At 39.2% G+C, this 17,544-nt stretch overlaps 1 protein-coding gene across 1 annotated transcript in view; it reads right to left on the bottom strand.

The window, feature by feature from the left end:
* Window positions 1-17,117, bottom strand: part of CELF2 (CUGBP Elav-like family member 2) — a 545,200-nt gene extending 528,083 nt beyond the window's left edge. Inside the window, exon 1 of the mRNA XM_031063925.1 lies at window positions 16,847-17,117. The gene's annotated coding sequence lies outside the window, so the exon portion shown is untranslated. The remainder of the gene's footprint in view (window positions 1-16,846) is intronic.
* Between the last annotated feature and the right edge of the window lie 427 nt (window positions 17,118-17,544).

Raw genomic sequence — 17,544 nt, 5'->3', positions numbered from 1 at the left:
CTAGTCAGATTTGGACCTTAGGTAGCTTAAAATGCTGACAGTGAAACTACCCCAGATTCCCATTGACATCAATAAAATAAATTTTCACATGTTTGCTTGTTTTTTTTCTGGCCATTGGAAAACTCTGCATAAATGTTGTCAGCTTTTCCTGGGGAACAGTGTTATAACCTTTTCACATATTACAAAAAACCCAAACAACTCACCTTTATAGAATTTCTTTCTTTATGGTATAAGTTGTCCAAAGGATGTGCAATCAATACATTGCAAAAATGAACTCTCTTTAAAAAAAAGGACCAACCTTTGAATTATTTGAATAAGAGAGGAAATTTCACACCTCTAAGCAGGAGCTTGCCATTGACTTACAATTATATCCTTTTAGAGTGTGGTCTAGTATTTGAGATGACACCAGACCAAGACTCAGATGTTTCACTGAATTATTTATGGCCTGGGACAGATACACCTGCTCTCCCTGCCTTTCTCACTTCTCACTCTTTGTGTGTCACTCTTTTTCAATGGGACCTGTTTAGATAAAGATTTCTTTCTTTATGTGCAAGACCAAGCATCAAGAAGCACTGGCTTTAAGCAGGAATTCTAAAAAGGAGTATCAGCAATAAACAACATCCACTACACAGTACAAATGGCTGCAAAATGGTACATAGAAAAACAATGTGGAAAAAATTAATTTGAGATATTTAAGGTTCAGAGAATTTGATGATTCAGTCTAATTGGGTGCATTAAACAAACTATATTCAAGGGATACGCTCCTGGCATGCTTTAAAAGCCTTTTCCCCTTTTTTTTAAATGAGAAATCTGGTTAATTAAATTTACTTACTAAACAGCTTGTATTACAACAGTAGAAAATGACAGATGTCTTTCATAAAATTAGTCATATTGTGGTAATTTTCCCCTCTCCCCCAAACATTGTGTGATTATGGGCATATTTTCTCCTGTTAAAAAGCTATCTGTCATAATTGGTAACGAGCACCATGCAAAAATGTTCTGAAAGAAAACGTGTTCTATGTGAAATGTAGAAAAGTTTTCCTGTGACAGATTTTCTCATTGCCACTTTATTCTATGGGCTGCTAGCTGCTTGCAGAAAACTGCATAATTTTAAAGGCTAATACTTATAAAGGCCAATCATGTATTAATTCATTTGGTATTCATTGAGAGACCTTTAATCATGATGGATTAATTTATTATAAATGCGGATATAATATGTTATTTCATAATATCACTACTGTAATTTAGCAATTAAACAGTCTGTTATTATTTCAATCACTGCCCAGATCTGTATCATGATACAGTGTTTTGCTCCATGGTGAATTATTTTATATTGCATATAGGACAATGGATTTTTTGGAGAGTAAACCTTTGGGAAAGCAGAAATATATAAGGTAATACTTGGCTGTGATATCCTGCTTTGTCTCTGAGATGATTAATCTGAAATACTTTGAGCCAGCAAGTCAGAAGCTTGCAGTGATTACAGGTCTGATCCAAAGCTGGCTGAAGTCAACGATGCACTCAGCACCTTGGACCCTTTTGTGAGTGAGAGGAGTGTAAATACTTATCAGGAAAAGGATCTAGAGAGGCCAAAAATCAAACAGGTGCACCAATTAAATGCAATCTGAGCTAACAAGCAGAAATGGTCAGACACTAGAAAATTTAACCTGTTGTTTGAAAATTTAACCTGCTTTTTTGAAAGCTGAGCAAGGGCTGACCTGTATTGCTGTTCCACTAGACAGACAAATACAGAGCTTCCCAAAGGACCTGGGATGAGGCCATTTTACCTTCATTCTTAAACTGCATTCTGTCACAGTTCTTTTGCCTTCTGATGCTTTCAACTCAGAAGAAGAATCAGTGCACATTTTTGCTGATCCAATTTTACCAGTGTCAGATGTTCAAATGTTACTGTGACCCACATGGAAAGGCCCTGGGGAGAATCTGGATCAGGAGAATAATTTCCTTATTACAGATGTGCAAACTGTGGTGCTTGGAAAATCATTCTCAAACTTTTCCCTTTGTTCTAACCATTTGGCCTCATTTCTTTGTCCAGCATGTGCTGTTTTCATGTTGGAATTGACATCATAGCAGCATACAACTGATACAACTGCACCAACTGCCAAAAACTCTAAAGCTTTTCTTCTTTTCTTTTCTTTTCTTTTCTTTTCTTTTCTTTTCTTTTCTTTTCTTTTCTTTTCTTTTCTTTTCTTTTCTTTTCTTTTCTTTTCTTTTCTTTTCTTTTCTTTTCTTTTCTTTTCTTTTCTTTTCTTTTCTTTTCTTTTCTTTTCTTTTCTTTTCTTTTCTTTTCTTTTCTTTTCTTTTCTTTTCTTTTCTTTTCTTTTCTTTTCTTTTCTTTTCTTTTCTTTTCTTTTCTTTTCTTTTCTTTTCTTTTCTTTTCTTTTCTTTTCTTTTCTTTTCTTTTCTTTTCTTTTCTTTTCTTTTCTTTTCTTTTCTTTTCTTTTCTTTTCTTTTCTTTTCTTTTCTTTTCTTTTCTTTTCTTTTCTTTTCTTTTCTTTTCTTTTCTTTTCTTTTCTTTTCTTTTCTTTTCTTTTCTTTTCTTTTCTTTTCTTTTCTTTTCTTTTCTTTTCTTTTCTTTTCTTTTCTTTTCTTTTCTTTTCTTTTCTTTTCTTTTCTTTTCTTTTCTTTTCTTTTCTTTTCTTTTCTTTTCTTTTCTTTTCTTTTCTTTTCTTTTCTTTTCTTTTCTTTTCTTTTCTTTTCTTTTCTTTTCTTTTCTTTTCTTTTCTTTTCTTTTCTTTTCTTTTCTTTTCTTTTCTTTTCTTTTCTTTTCTTTTCTTTTCTTTTCTTTTCTTTTCTTTTCTTTTCTTTTCTTTTCTTTTCTTTTCTTTTCTTTTCTTTTCTTTTCTTTTCTTTTCTTTTCTTTTCTTTTCTTTTCTTTTCTTTTCTTTTCTTTTCTTTTCTTTTCTTTTCTTTTCTTTTCTTTTCTTTTCTTTTCTTTTCTTTTCTTTTCTTTTCTTTTCTTTTCTTTTCTTTTCTTTTCTTTTCTTTTCTTTTCTTTTCTTTTCTTTTCTTTTCTTTTCTTTTCTTTTTTTCCTTTTCCTTTTCCTTTTCCTTTTCCTTTTCCTTTTCCTTTTCCTTTTCCTTTTCCTTTTCCCTTTCCCTTTCCCTTTCCCTTTCCTTTTCCTTTTCTTGTGGTAGGAGTTGCCAAGTCTGTACCTCTGGCTGGACACTGGAGAACAAATTGATCTGTTACCTTGAGCTCATTTTTTAACCTCCCTCTATTGACATTTAAGTAACTGATTCTTCTCTATCATTGTTAGCTGTCTTTTCTCCTGCCTGTCAAGAGCTTGCTAAATTAAGATTCACAGCCCAGGATAGTTTTCATATGAAACCAAAAGAAGTCAATATGTTTACTTAGATAAATGGTTATTTTACAAGGTAGTGTAAAATGCATAATTTTCTGTGGTATATAAATCCATGAACCACAATCCATCATGAGTGACTCATTTAATCTCTGATGTATCAATGGATGCCTTCTTCAAAGAGCAATCTGGAATAAGTGGCTCACATTAGGAGATCTGGAAAAAAGCTGCACAGGGGGCAAGTGAGGAGACCAGCATCAAAATGATGGTAATGCATCCTTGGTCATAAGGCAGAGATCACAAAATCCTGTTAAAGCCTCCAATGTATCACTCTCCCTTTCCAGGATTCACGCCCTCAAAGCATTTTCTGCTGCTTTTCCTTCTCACATTTGGACTGGATTACAGAGCTATCTGCAACCGGAGATGAGGAGCATTTTTACAGGCTAACAAATCTACTAGAACCAATGGTTTTAATCTCTCCTTGGCTACAGAATCAAAGCCAAGTTCTTTGCAGGTGCAAATGGGATCTGCTCCACTGCCTTAGGTGGAGTTTCACTCATTTACACCATTAAAGAATTTGGCACTGAGGATGTTGAGATCAAAAGGTTCCAGTTGGCAAGGAGATGTGCAGAAGAGAATCTGTCTGGGGAAATATTCTAAGACTTATCTATTCTGTGAAAAGAGAACTCACCTCTCCCCAGAGGAGTCTCGTATTGATAAATTCAAATAATTCTAAATTTTGGGACATCTCCTCTGACCCTGCTAATTCTAAACTGGGCAGTTTGGAAAGTCTGCCAAAACCCTGCAGAAGGAAAGCACATTGGTGTGCTCCTCTGTGTGCATGTTCACATCATCCTATCATATGCATATTTTATGCTTTTATTTTCCCCTGACATAACAATTACTGGTGGTCTGTATTGTTCATTTAATAAAATGAGGTTTGGAACATATCCTGCCTTAGCTGCACAACACACACAAAAAGAAGTATCATTATTAGTAGATGCGTCTGCATGGTGCCACTACTCCATTGCCAGAAGCAAATTTCACCTAATTTGGAGTTCTTGCACATGAAACAAAGCCTTTGCCATTATTGTTTCAGAGAGAACTAAGAAAGATCTGTTTATTTGTTAATAATAATTTTGGGAAATACAGGGAGCAGTGAAATATAAAGAGTCATTTGGAAAAAATTACCAAAACTAACATTTAAAGTGAGTAGAATAACACAATGCCCAGTCCTTCACCCCCTCTTGCTCTGGTAAATATATGCAGCTTTTCCAAAAGGACAGCATCAGTATATTTACACTTTTATATCTTTGGATGCTTGTTCAGAATCCAATTTGCTCCTGGACAAGGGCATATTGATGAGTACCTGGAGTGTTTATTTGGATGGACGTGCTTGCTCTGAAAGCCAGCTCCACTCCAGCAGCCCTTATCCATTCTCAACAGCTCTGCACCAGCAGTCAGCCTTCTTTCCTCTAAGGAAGGCACAATGCTTGCCTCAGCCTACACTCTCAAGTAGCAGGAGGATTCTGCACCAGGTTGGATTGGGTGTTTGTCCAAGTCCTCAGTCCATCAGTAAAACTTAGTGGATGCCTAGAGCAGGCTGTAAGAGCAAGCCAAGCTCACAGTACTTTCCCATCTTCCCAAACTTCCTGGCTGAAGGATGCTCTGTAGATATAGCAACACACTGAGTTTTTATTACACAGGTTAGGATACACGTTTGTACCTGAAAGCATCCTACTTAATCTGCACAGACACCTGCCAGCAATTATTCCCACCTCTTCCTTTCAGGTCCCCTCTAACAGGGTGGGTAAAGTCTGAAACTGCACCTGGCTGAGTTCAAATCAGGGTCTGTGAGTATTCTGGGGAGGACTTTCCCTTTGAGCTGTGTTTCTGATAGTTATGTCTACACTGATATGAAGATCCAGCCCAGGAACATGGCCTAAGGACCATTTCCTGACCATGCACAGACCTTTAGTCACTAGCCTGCTTCCCTGCAGAGCTTTGGTTGGGCCAAATGTCATTCTCTAAAACATGCCTGGTTTTGGGCTGGGGTCAGCAGGTACCACAGACAGGGTGGATGCTGTCAGTTCTCCCTGGGGCTGGGGGAGTGTGTGGGGATGGACTCGAGCTGCCCCAGCTCAACAGCACGTGGGGTTACAGAATGGTCCTTATTTTCTTCCTAGGACTCACAGAACCCCAGAGACTTGTCCACAACATATTCAACAGCAGCAACATGAACCACTAGTACCACCAGCACTTAGTGCCATACTAGTACCACCAGGACTTTCAAAATAAATTTTGTCACCTTCCTAAGAACAAGTTCTCTTGCTCTGGCAAATTAATTTTAAGACAATGAATAAAGCTGCATAAAGAAAAGTGGAGGCATGGAGGATCTTTCAAGATGGTCCCCAAACTACTTTTGCAGCATGTGAAAATTAGTTCCTTTTGAAGTGTTTCCTGTCCTGCTCCAAAGTCATTTATTCTGTCCTAATGTATTTTGTGAAAGTCAAGCAGAGAAATACATTTATATAAGACAAACCACTAGTAAGGGTCATAGACTTCCATTTTTATTTTAATAAAATCTTTGAAGACTAACTCATACAATTTGTGAATCACACTTCATGAGAAAGACTTCCCAGAGGTTTTTAATAATTTGAGGTATGAAGCTGGCTGGAAATACCAGAACAAAGAACTGCTTCTGTGTGCTCACTCTTGTATTCAACCAAAGATAAGTAGCTATATGACAAAAGTATATTCTTATACTGATGGGAGAGAAGAACATAAAGAAATTTAAACTGTGACAATGTTTTTCTGATTAATGGTGCTCAGATTGTCTTTGTATACAGAAGGAGTTGATTATCCTTGTCTAAAATATACAGATTTTTCTTAGATAAACACACCAGCTGATGATACTTCTATCTTTTTCCAAAATAAGGTATCTGTGCAGAAAATTAGGAAATGTCCTGAAAGGCAAGAAAAATGTAGCTGAAGAAAAGGAGTACAAGTATTGCCTTCCAGAGCATCACTTTATTGGCTTATTTGAAGTCAGAGTTCTCAATTCTGCTGCAAAGAAGCAGCAGCTGTATCATTGTATGTCAGCAGTTGGAAGTGGGGAATGTCTCATACAGGGGCACAGTATAGAACATTAAAGATGTCTAAATGCTCATATTTTTTATTATATCTGTTGCTACTGTCTGCTCAAAACTTCGAACTGCTGCATCCTTGTAAGCAGGTTTTAAACCTTTTAAACCAAAACAGGGTGCTTTGCTGCACCTTAGAATGCAGTTAACCTTTACTACCTCCTTCTGGAATATGGTTAACCCTAGTGTAGGAATTCCTGACTGAAATGATTTTGTCTATGTGGTGTTAAAAAGTTGCACATGTTGAATCAGCAACTTCTATCATCCTCAATGATTAGTGGGGCTCTAGAGGCTGTTATTTGCCATTCTGGGGCAGATGCTCACCAGGCTTCAAGGGATCACCCTGATTTATATCAGCAGAAGTTTTGGCATGTTTATGTGAGTGGAACTGAAGTTGTTCTCAAGAAAACTGAAAATGAGCACTAATGTAAAAACCCCTACATTTTAACAGAGTTCTGTTGTGGTTATAAATACACTTGTGTGCCCAAAACAAGATAGTTACTGGGTTTATTAAAGTGTGCCTATTTTTCCAATGTTTATTCATAATTAATTTGCTAATAAAGATTTCAGCAGTGGTGGAGTCTTTATCCTACCATAACAGGAGCTCCTGGCTTCACAACTTCACTGGAGCAACCCACATGATGAATATGAGCTGAAGAATAGAAGCCAAATCCTTCTAGGCTCTGCATATTTGTGCTTGCCAGAAAAATTATGGCAAGTTGAAGGAGCAGGAGATGGAAAGTAGCCACCTCTGCTTTGGCACTTCTCAGAGCCCACTGAGGCCACTGTGCAAGCCTTTATACTTGGACCTACATAAGTACTTTCTGAAGCTGGATACTGGAATTGGGGGGCAGCAGGGACTGCTTATTTATGAGTTACTTAGCAGTCCCTGATGCAGCAGTTGCCATAAGGCATAGCCTCACTGCAGCTTATTCATACTCCTGGCAAAAGTTATCCTCCTGGGAAGTGGTGTTGCTGGCCAGAAAACAAGAATACTTTACTGCTTCTCACACAGAGTGTGAGTGTATTCACTCTGGGGGCAGTTTTAGCATTTGGCCCTGTGCCTGGACATCATTACTATTGGGCACTGGCACTGCACACAGCCAAGCTGACCAGAGCCTGTGCTGAAAAGATTACATTCTCCCAAACCAATATTTTCAATTTGGCCCTCATGCTTCTGACAGCAGGAAACTTTTGGAAACACCACAGGCTGTGTTTGCTGTAAGCACCATTACCTGAAAAAATCCTGGTGACTATCAAGAGGCTTCATGAAAACAAGAGGATGCAGAAATGCAGCCCCCTCTAGTGAGGTGGGATGAGCTGAAGTGAAGCAGTTAAACAAGATGTGCTCCATACGGCACAAAATCTCAAACTCCATTTAAGCAGCTCTTCCAAAAAAGCACCTGGTTAAAGAGTTTGGGGTAAACCACCAGAACTTACTTTAAATACAGGGGAGAATATTTTCCTATTTATACTGCTGCTTTACCTTTTATAAATTTAAAAACATCATCCTACCTAGAATTGGGACTGACAACAGACAGCAGCACCACGTGTGAGCATATCCTGGATCTAAAAGGGGAGGGAGCTTTGAGTTTCAAGATGCAAGTAGTCCTATTCATGTCACAACTGCAGTTAAGTGCTTTGCTATATCTGGGCATAAAGGAATATAAAGCAGCTAAAAAAAAAGGGTAAAAATCTGAATATCACTGCATCTATGGCATCTCATGTTGCTGGATTTCTAGAAACTGCGTTTGTTAGTTTTCTTGGCAAAGGCTACTAACTGGAAAAAAATGTGATGATACTCCAACAACAAAACATTCTCTTACTTGCTGAGCTTAAAACATTTCTGTGGTTGCAGTGGCTTCTGTGGGACTATTCCCATACCATAATCTTAAGCACATAATTAAGGGCTTTACTGGATCAGTGCCTGAAAAACCAATGCTGATTTCTATTGAATGCACATTATGTTAGGGACCATTTGTAAGCTCATTAAAATGAACAGAAAGGATCCAGCAGATGCTGGGCCAAGCCTGGTCTCAGGACTTTCATCAGAGAAACAACGTTGTCTCTTGTTTACACTTCCACGGGTCACTGAGTTCCCAGACTTTGAGCCATTGATTACATCGTATTATCAATTAAGTTAGAGATTTGCCATCAGCTTAAATGGGCACAGGGTAGAACATAAGGAAATAAACAGCAGAATCATGTTCAGTTTGTGAGTCTGGGTATTGGGCATTTAAAAACAAACAAAAAAGTCAGGCATGCTTATGAATTCATGGACACAGAATAGCCTCTGCTTTAGTGCACTGTGTGTGCTATGCAATGTGTTTGGGAATGGACATTGCATTTCTGTGGAACAACATTGGACTTTCACCCTTCCTCCCCTTCCCTCAATCCCCAGACTCATAAATCCTCCATTTGTCTCACCTGTAGCTACAATAAAGCCATTCTCACTGGTATTAACATCTGCTGTGGTCATTCTTCTGGGGTGAGAAAGGCAGAACATTTTCATTGCTCGTTCATTTGTGAACACTAGTTAAGTAAAGCTGTCACTTGTGTCCAATTATGGGTGAGTATTTTATAGCACAGCCTCCTTCCTAAAGCTAAACTGACACGGCCAAGCCCCATTTTATAGGCATCCTTAAATTCTTCCAAGCCATATTTAAAATCCTTATGCTCAGAGATGGCAGGTGCCATGTGTTTTCACAGCTACATTAACAAATGCAATTTTGTGGCAACTTGACCACGCCAGTGAAGCAGTAAATTTCTGTAATCTCTGTGGTTAAGAATTTCACACAGGACTTTGCTGGGAATGTGTAAAGCCCATTAGTACAGGAGCACGATGAAGATAAAATTAAAATACCTTTACAGTAAAAGCCAAAAAAAAAAAAGAGTGAAGTCTGGGGATTTTTTTTTCTGCTAGAGCAATGAAACGTGTCAGAGGAAAAGGCTGAAAGAGAAAAAAGTAGCTTCACTGAGCTCACCCAGCCTACTCTCCTTCTCAAATGACTGCCACCAATTTAGGTGAGAAGAGGTAATTTGGCTTACACAAATGCTAACACAGGCTTATCCTAAAGCATAACTGGGATGCAAAACTTTATAAATATCTTTTCCAAACCCTTGCTCCTTGTTACAGCACACATATTGTCCTCACAAATGTTTCTGCAGGCTTAGGGAGATGATAGCCAAAACCTCCCTAGTCCTGAGCACGTGCAGGGTGCATTGGTGCTCCTGTACACCAGTGCAGCTGTTTCGCTCACAGGATCTGCATTCTCCAGCATGAGCTCTGTTATTGGAGCTGAGACACCTTGGTGCTACTCAGGGCAGCCCAGGACACCCCAGCTCCAATACCTCAGCCACTGTGAGGGTTGGGAGCATAATTTACCACTCCCAGAATCAGAGGATCTGTACAGCATCATTGGATCATTGATTTAGCCTTCTTTGGAAAGGGATCTGTGCTGAAAAATGGGGCTGATACCACTTTTTATTCTCCTGAACATTTTGCTCAACTCCTCAGGACTCCAGAGAGCGTCTGAGGGATATCACTGCCAGAGGGGAGTTTTATACACCCAGACCCAGGACTGAGTTTCTGATCTCCCACAGATCCTTAGACATATGTTAAATTTTGCAGGAAGGTATCTCAATAACCAGCAGAAAGCAGATGAAAACCAGCAGTTGAATCCTGTACAAATTCATACACTTTTTTTTTTTGACCTGTAAGTCATTTTCAGCAGATATTTCCCAGATTTCCTATAAAATCATGTGAGCTATAGATTTTTTTTTCTTTAAAAAAGAAAGATGTGATTCCAGCATAATCACCTCACTCCAGGGATTGGATCTCTTGGAAAGTAAAGAAAACAAACTGCTCAGAATGCAATACTAGCCAGGGAGGGAATTGCATTATGGATTGCTCACAGTCTCCTTCAGCAGGTTTTACCACAGGGTTTGGGCAAAACTCGTAAAGAGCACAGATCAAACAAGAAAACATCTTTGAATGCCTATAGTTTGTTGTGAGACAGAAGTGCTCTGAAAGATACACTTAGCAGCTCGCTCAATCTCTTAAGACTTCACACAAGCACGCAGGGTTGGGGAGATCAGCTCACACGCTCCTGCACGCTGTGTGGCTGCACTGAAACCAAAAAGGCTATTCACAGAGTGGTTCTTTGAAGTCAGTGGACTTTTGTCATTGATTTTGAGAGGCCCAGGATTTCATTCGCAGTGTGTAAGGTTAAGCATGTGTATAAGTCCTTGCAGGATCAAGGCTTAAATGTGTAAACCTGTTCAGCAAGAGTACCCAGCCTTTAATGTCCTGTGAATGTGGTCTCTTGCTTTGTGACACTGGATAGGCAGCCTTTGCTCTTGAGTGCAAGAGCTTCATTTAGTATGCACATGTCCTTCACAATTCAGGGACTTAGAGTGCAGGGAAAGGAAGGTGTTGGTAGAGCTGCTCATTAATGGAGAGCCTATGGAACACATCAACTGCATCAGATTGATTAAGAGCCACTATTAATTGATAATTCTGTCTCTTGTTATCCAAAATGCAGTCCACAGGCCTTCTGGACTGCTCACTGTGTTAGTAGCTGGTACAGAGTTTATACATTAATCATTGGGAACAGCAAATGTGTCAGAGACCCAATCCTGTGTTCAGAGCTCTGTTACTGTGTGACCAGTTCAAGTGCACCATAACACATTTTCTGCTGGCTTCAAAATCTGGCCACTGCTATGGTCTGAGTAAAGACTCTTTCTGCAAAACATTTCAGAGCTCAGGTTCAGAATACAGCTACCTCAACCACGTGTGATCATGATAGGATCATTAAGGGTGGAAAATACCTCCATGTTCATCAAGCCCAACCTACCTTGATGAATACCACCATACTGAGATGTGGATCAACAACTGAGTGGACAATCAAATATGTTATGCTCAAATGAATGGCAAAATCCAGTGTCTCTGACTTAAACTAAGCCTACACTTAATCTTTAAGATGCTGAAGATTACCTAAGTGAAGAGAGGAATGAATCCTAAAAGGAGACCACGTTTGTCTGATGGTAGAATATGTTCCTATTGCTGAATGTCTCACCTGTCTAGTGGGGTTTTATGTGTCCAACAGCCATACCATGAGTTTGTATCACAGAATCACAGAATATTCTGAGTTGGAAGGGACCCACAAATATCATCAAGTTCAACTCATGAGTTTATGGCCCATGCAGGGGTTGAACCCACAACACTGGCATTACCAACACCATGCTCTGATATACGTATTAATATACATTTATGTGCTGACACATTTTAAATTAACATTTTAAATTAACCAGATTTTCCTTGAATATAAACCTGACTGATGCTGGTTATGGTGATCCTTGGGTATCATTTCGTCCAGACCTTGCAAGCAAGGCTGCTCTGATGCTGCCTCCCTCAGACCCTTTTAACCCTCTGCTCAGGTGGGCTGTGACCCATCAGCATCACCCACAGCCCTTCATGTCACATACCACGGACTTGGACATGAAAACAATTGCATGGGGCCAACACAGGGCCAAGGGGACACAGAAAGCCCCTTCACAGATGGCCAGGTGGGCTGAAGGTGTCAGGTACCTTTGGGAAATGGGGGTTGCTCTGCAGAACACAATTTTTGCACTCTTAACGCAGCTTTAGCTGCAAAAATGTAGGAAGACAAAGTATCAGTCTGAAAGCTTTCAAAAGCATGGTGTCCTCTGGATAAGAAAATTTACATCAGGAACATCAACTCATTATAATACTGGTGCCTAAAATAGGTAGACTTCATTACACTCATGGAGTTTCCTGAGTTTGGGATTTTTATAGCATTGCAGCATGACTTTTAAATGCCACTGGCCTACTAAGTAGAACAAATAAACCAATCACAGCACCTCCTTTCACTAGATCAGTTCAGCCTAATAAAATTAACCACAAGGAACAAGATTAATTAGACGTTAAACACATTGCCTGGGAAGCACTTGTGACAGCTTCCCTCCAGCAGCCCTGGAGGACTAATGATATATGTGAGTGACATTTTGTCAGTGATGTATGGATGTGCCTATGCAATCCAGACCTAACTGCACTAGGATCAGCCTTGTTTGAAGCCCACTGCCAGGCATATGAGGCTTGATAAGTCAATAGTTTTCCCACGTATGTAATTGATGGAGTTTTAAGTCCTCTCTCTCCATGAAGTAGTTACAGGAGATGTCTAAAGTAAGGCAACAGTTGAGAAAATTTGAGGTGGAGGGCAAATTAAATGGTTTGAATTTTGAATATGATATCTTTCCGTGGGATTGGAAGAAAACAGATGTCAGAAAAGCACCTGGTTGTTTTCTCTAAGGAGAGCCAGATGTGGCTCACTCACTTATAGGTGTCTACATTATTGGCACCTAAATTTGGATGAGATGAATCCTATCTCTGGTGCCAAAATGTCATGGACAGAGAACAATCACTTCTATGGGTAACACAGAGGCAGTTGGAGGTTCCAGGCTGAGAAGGAAAATAAAAAAACAAAAATATATGTGCAGAGTTTTTGGGTTGCTCCCATTTTGTTGCCGTCCCCAAGGAAAATGACAATATGTGTCTTTAACAATGTGAGCAGGAAAGGTTTGGCTTCAAGAATTTCGAGCACATCAGGGCAGGAACTGAGTTTCAGGCCATGGGACATGCAAAGCAACCCCAAGAAGGCTTTGAGTGATGATAATTATGATCTAGAAATGAGCTGTCTGGGCTTCTAGTTATCTTTTCACTTTGTTTCCTTCTTGCTATTATTTTAATGTTTACCTTAATAACTAAAATACTTATTTATATTCTTAATTCTTATCTAGTGATCTGATAAATACTGTGAGCTCTGTGATGAGAGTCATGAGGAGGTTTTAGACTATTTTTAGGGTTCTCTATACTCTGCACAGTGTTAGGGGCCCCGAGGACTCTGCAGTGAGCCATGTGCACATCACAAGGAGAGGAAGGGCATGTGACTGGCTGCCAGACTTGTGGGAGAAGTGTGTTTAGGCAAGTGGTAGCCCAATATGTTATTAATCAGGTAGTGGGGGAGGATCAGAGGCTTGGGGTCACTCTGAGCCTGTGTACAGGGTTCTTGCAAGTGTTTCTTGCTGAAAGAAGACCATGGCTAATACGTTAAATCAAATGGAAACAGAGCAAGCCCCTTACAATGACATAAATCATTTGCAGTTAGAAGAGAAATCTAAGAGTCTTTTACTCCTAGAATTAAATGGAATAATCTGCAGTGGTTAAAATCTAAGAATTTTGACAAGATTCTGTCACACTTGAATTGAGCTGACCAGAAATGCCATGCAGAAATGCAGTCTCGTTCAGGGAAGGAGGTGCTATGAAATTCTTTAGTAATTCTTCAGAGTCCTGAGAAAAATCAGTGAATTTGGCTTCTCCCAGGAGAAACCAACTGATGAAATCCCATCATTATTGCCCATGGCAAGTCTGTGATTTACCTTAATTTCACCTGCTGTGTGCAACTCAGACTTGCAGTGACTTTATATGGAACGTTAGAGATGTAGAAGAAATACAGAATTATGCTAGCTTTTTGCTGTAAATGAAATTCACAGTTATGTTATCAAAGTTTCTAATTATAAAATGTCTTTAATATTTTATTAGTAGGAGGGGAGGGAAGATGCTAAAACTTATGGTATTTCACAAGTAAGGTTATGGGTTGATTTCTGATTGGTTGACAGGACCCTAATAATAAACCTCATAATTTTATACTACATTCCTCTAGTGATAATAGAAATTCTTTGTGCATAATAGCACCATTTCTATTCAGAAATCTTGTTAACAGTTGTAAACTCAGATTATCATTTTTATTAGCCTAGTGTTTTCTTATTTCTCTGTTACTGACAGGAAATTACAGCAAGTTTTCTGGCTTGCTTTTCTTTTTTTTGTTACAATGAAAGCAGTTGCATTCAACTAGAAATTTCCAGGCACTGAATAGAGGACAGCATTGCTAGAAGCCAACAGCAATTTAAAGTGCACAGATTAATTAAAAAAAATATATATTTAAAGACTACATTCAAAGAAGATGTAGACTGGTAGATTGGGTTAGGGTGTTTTTTTTTTTAGTTAAATGTACAGATATCAGTTTAAGAATCTAGTAAGAATTTTTAGGAATTTAGCAATCCATTCTTGCCACAAAACTCAGCATCTAAACTTAGCTGTACTGTGTTTTCATATTGCCTCATAACAGTAATTTTGACATCACCTGTGTGACCAAAGACACCTGGCTAACCTCAGGCTCTCCTCCCTGCAGCCTCACCCATGGCTGAGATGCCCACCATGGTCAGTGGGAACCAACCACCATGGACTTCTCATGACTTTGGCTGATTAGGAGTCTCAGATGAGAGTATTGGTAGTTGTTTCACCCCATTAGGCCACTTGAGCATTGTAAAAGAACTGTTTCTAGGAGAATGTGAGACTATAAATGCATAATTTACTGACAACAGCCTACAGTTTATTCATATTACATCAGATACGCTTCTAACTGTCAGTTGATACTGAGTGAATAAAAACTTATTTCCATAACAAGAACACTGAATTCAACCCTTTTCTTCTCTGGTTATAAATGGATGGGAGTTTAGGATTACAAGGGACAAAGCCTAATTTTCTGGGCCTCGCAGACCTTGGTGGTGGTGTGGGGGAAGGCAAGTTTTCAGGGCAAAAGCAAGATGTGGGAGCTCCAACGCCCTCATTTCACAAGCCAACAGTATTTTCTGCACAAGCAAAGTAAACCTTCAGAAAAGTACTGCAGTGCTTGAAACTGAGACTGAGATAGGGAGTGATGAACTTCTGCAAGTGCAGCACCCTTAACCCTCTGCCCTAACAAAGTTTCTGTGAGAGGATGTGATTTTCCATATGGCACTGGCACGTCCTCTCCCCCTCTCCACTGACATGGAAAGGACTCTGTGTTCAATCCCACTGCTCCTCTTCTCCACCCTTCTTGCACAACTTCTCTCATGATGTCACATTATGCATTTGGCAAAACGGACCTTTGAGTCTGGAAAGTCTAATCAATGTGCAGATTATTAGTTTCAGGATACCTCTTTAAATAAAATTAAGGAAAAGAGCTTTCAAGGAGTTAGATGACTAAATCACACTGGTTTCCTAACTCTATTCAATTTCTCCAAAATTCCCATCCTATGTTCAAAAAGTTTTCATCAGCACGATCAGAAAACAGCAACTAAGTGTAAGAATAGTGCTTATTCTGAATATTACAGTAAAGCTACAGGATCCAGCCTAAAGTGCACCAAAGATTAATTGCAGTTGGGAAAACAGAGATAGTTCAGCAATCATAAGATCCAGTCCTGCCAGTACTCAGCAATTTTCTCTTAAATACAGGACAAGCACAGCCTTCCTGTTGATTTCAGTAGATGTTGTAGCATTCAATACCTGGCAGAACTACATTCAGAAATCCTGAGAAAAACACACCACCTTTTAAGTTTTGTAAGCTTAAACACAAAGCAAAACACATCTCATTTGCTAAAAAAATAAAATGAAAATGTGTTAGTACCAGAAGATGACTAGAAAGGAGACCTTGGAAATCAGTGTACTTGCAAGTCAGGAATGTAACATGTACAATACAGATCTGATTGTATCTGGCAGGGTGGTATTCATAGGAGCTGATCCACAGCATCAAACTCATTCCTTACAAAAGCAACGCCCGGTATTTCATCTCAAAGTTTGTCAGCTTCTTGCAATTAGCTACTACAATGGTGTGACAAGGTATGGAGTGGAACACCCCTTCCCCCCTTCTCCAGAGGGAAAATGCAAGGGACAGCAAGAACTTTACCCAGCACTGGACAACAATAAATCCTGGATACACTGACCCCACTTGATGAAAGCGGAAAAAATATTTATTTATTTTTTAAAAAAGTTTCAGTGTTGCACTTCCCTACCTAGTAAACAGCTGAACAGGCAGGATGATACCCAAGACCATCTCCTCCACCCCCATCTCCACCCCCGTGTCGTATCAGTGCTTCAGGCAATGTTCAGAGGGAAAAAAAATTCACAAACACAACCCCCCCAACTCAAGTATCTGTTCTGATAGGAGCATGGAACAGTAACCAAAAAACAATCAAGTCCTCATTGTCATAGTGCGACAATCACAGCATCTCTTCTGTTGAGCAAATAGTCAATTCATAGAGAGAAAAGCATCATGAGGACAGGCATGAAAGCTGTTATTCCCCATTTTAAGTAATAGGAGAAGGTCACATATCAAGCCGTTGTACCTTTTCATTACCTCCTAACCCTCCACAGCAGGGGAACCACACTTATGACTGCGTTAGATATACAAAAGCTTTTCAGCTCCAAAAAAGGAAAAGAAAAGATGAGGAAAGGAAAAAAAAAAAAAAATTAAATTCATCTTCCAGCACGTTACAGCACCAACTTGCTTGAAGGAACGTTGCCTTTACAGGTTTCTCTTTTAATTATCCTGGAAGCAGAAGGGGAAAAAAAAGAAGACGACGAAGCAGGGCTGTTAAATTAGTGTGTGCTCGAATCTTTTCAGTTTGTCGCAGAGTAGAAAAATACCAAAAAAAAAAAAAAAGAGAAAAGAGAAAAAAAAAAGGAAAGGGCACTCAAAGAAAGAAAAAAAGCAAAAGAAAGCTCAGTAATTTAAATTTGCTGTCAGTTCAGGCAGCATTGCTCTGTCCCGCCCCTCTTCCCACTGGGTTCTACTACCTGCAGGGCTGCAACTGACAGCTACTGTGCAAACAAAAAAAAAGGCAAAAAGCATGCTGGGACCATGCTGTCTGCTGTCTGAGTCTCTCTCCACTTCTGATGACTGAAAATCATTAGTGGAAAGGTTCTGTTGTTGTTTGCTGAGATTTTTAAGTTAGGTTCTTTGCATGAAATGTAATTTATTTTTAATTGATGCGGCGTGGCACGTGACAGAAACTGGTGGTTGTGTTTCTCAGCTCTCCTCAGAATGGAAACTAACCTGAACAGATTGATTTTAATAGTATGGTATATGGAGAATATACACAGACTTCTACTGTGCTGCACTTTGCAGGGATGCAGTCAGCCCTCCCCGTAACACCTTGCACAAAAATTCTTATCTGAATGG

The sequence above is a fragment of the Geospiza fortis genome, unplaced genomic scaffold, assembly GCF_000277835.1.
Source record: "Geospiza fortis unplaced genomic scaffold, GeoFor_1.0 scaffold273, whole genome shotgun sequence".
In the NCBI taxonomy this organism is placed as follows: domain Eukaryota; kingdom Metazoa; phylum Chordata; class Aves; order Passeriformes; family Thraupidae; genus Geospiza; species Geospiza fortis.
This window is presented reverse-complemented; position numbering and strand designations above follow the sequence as displayed.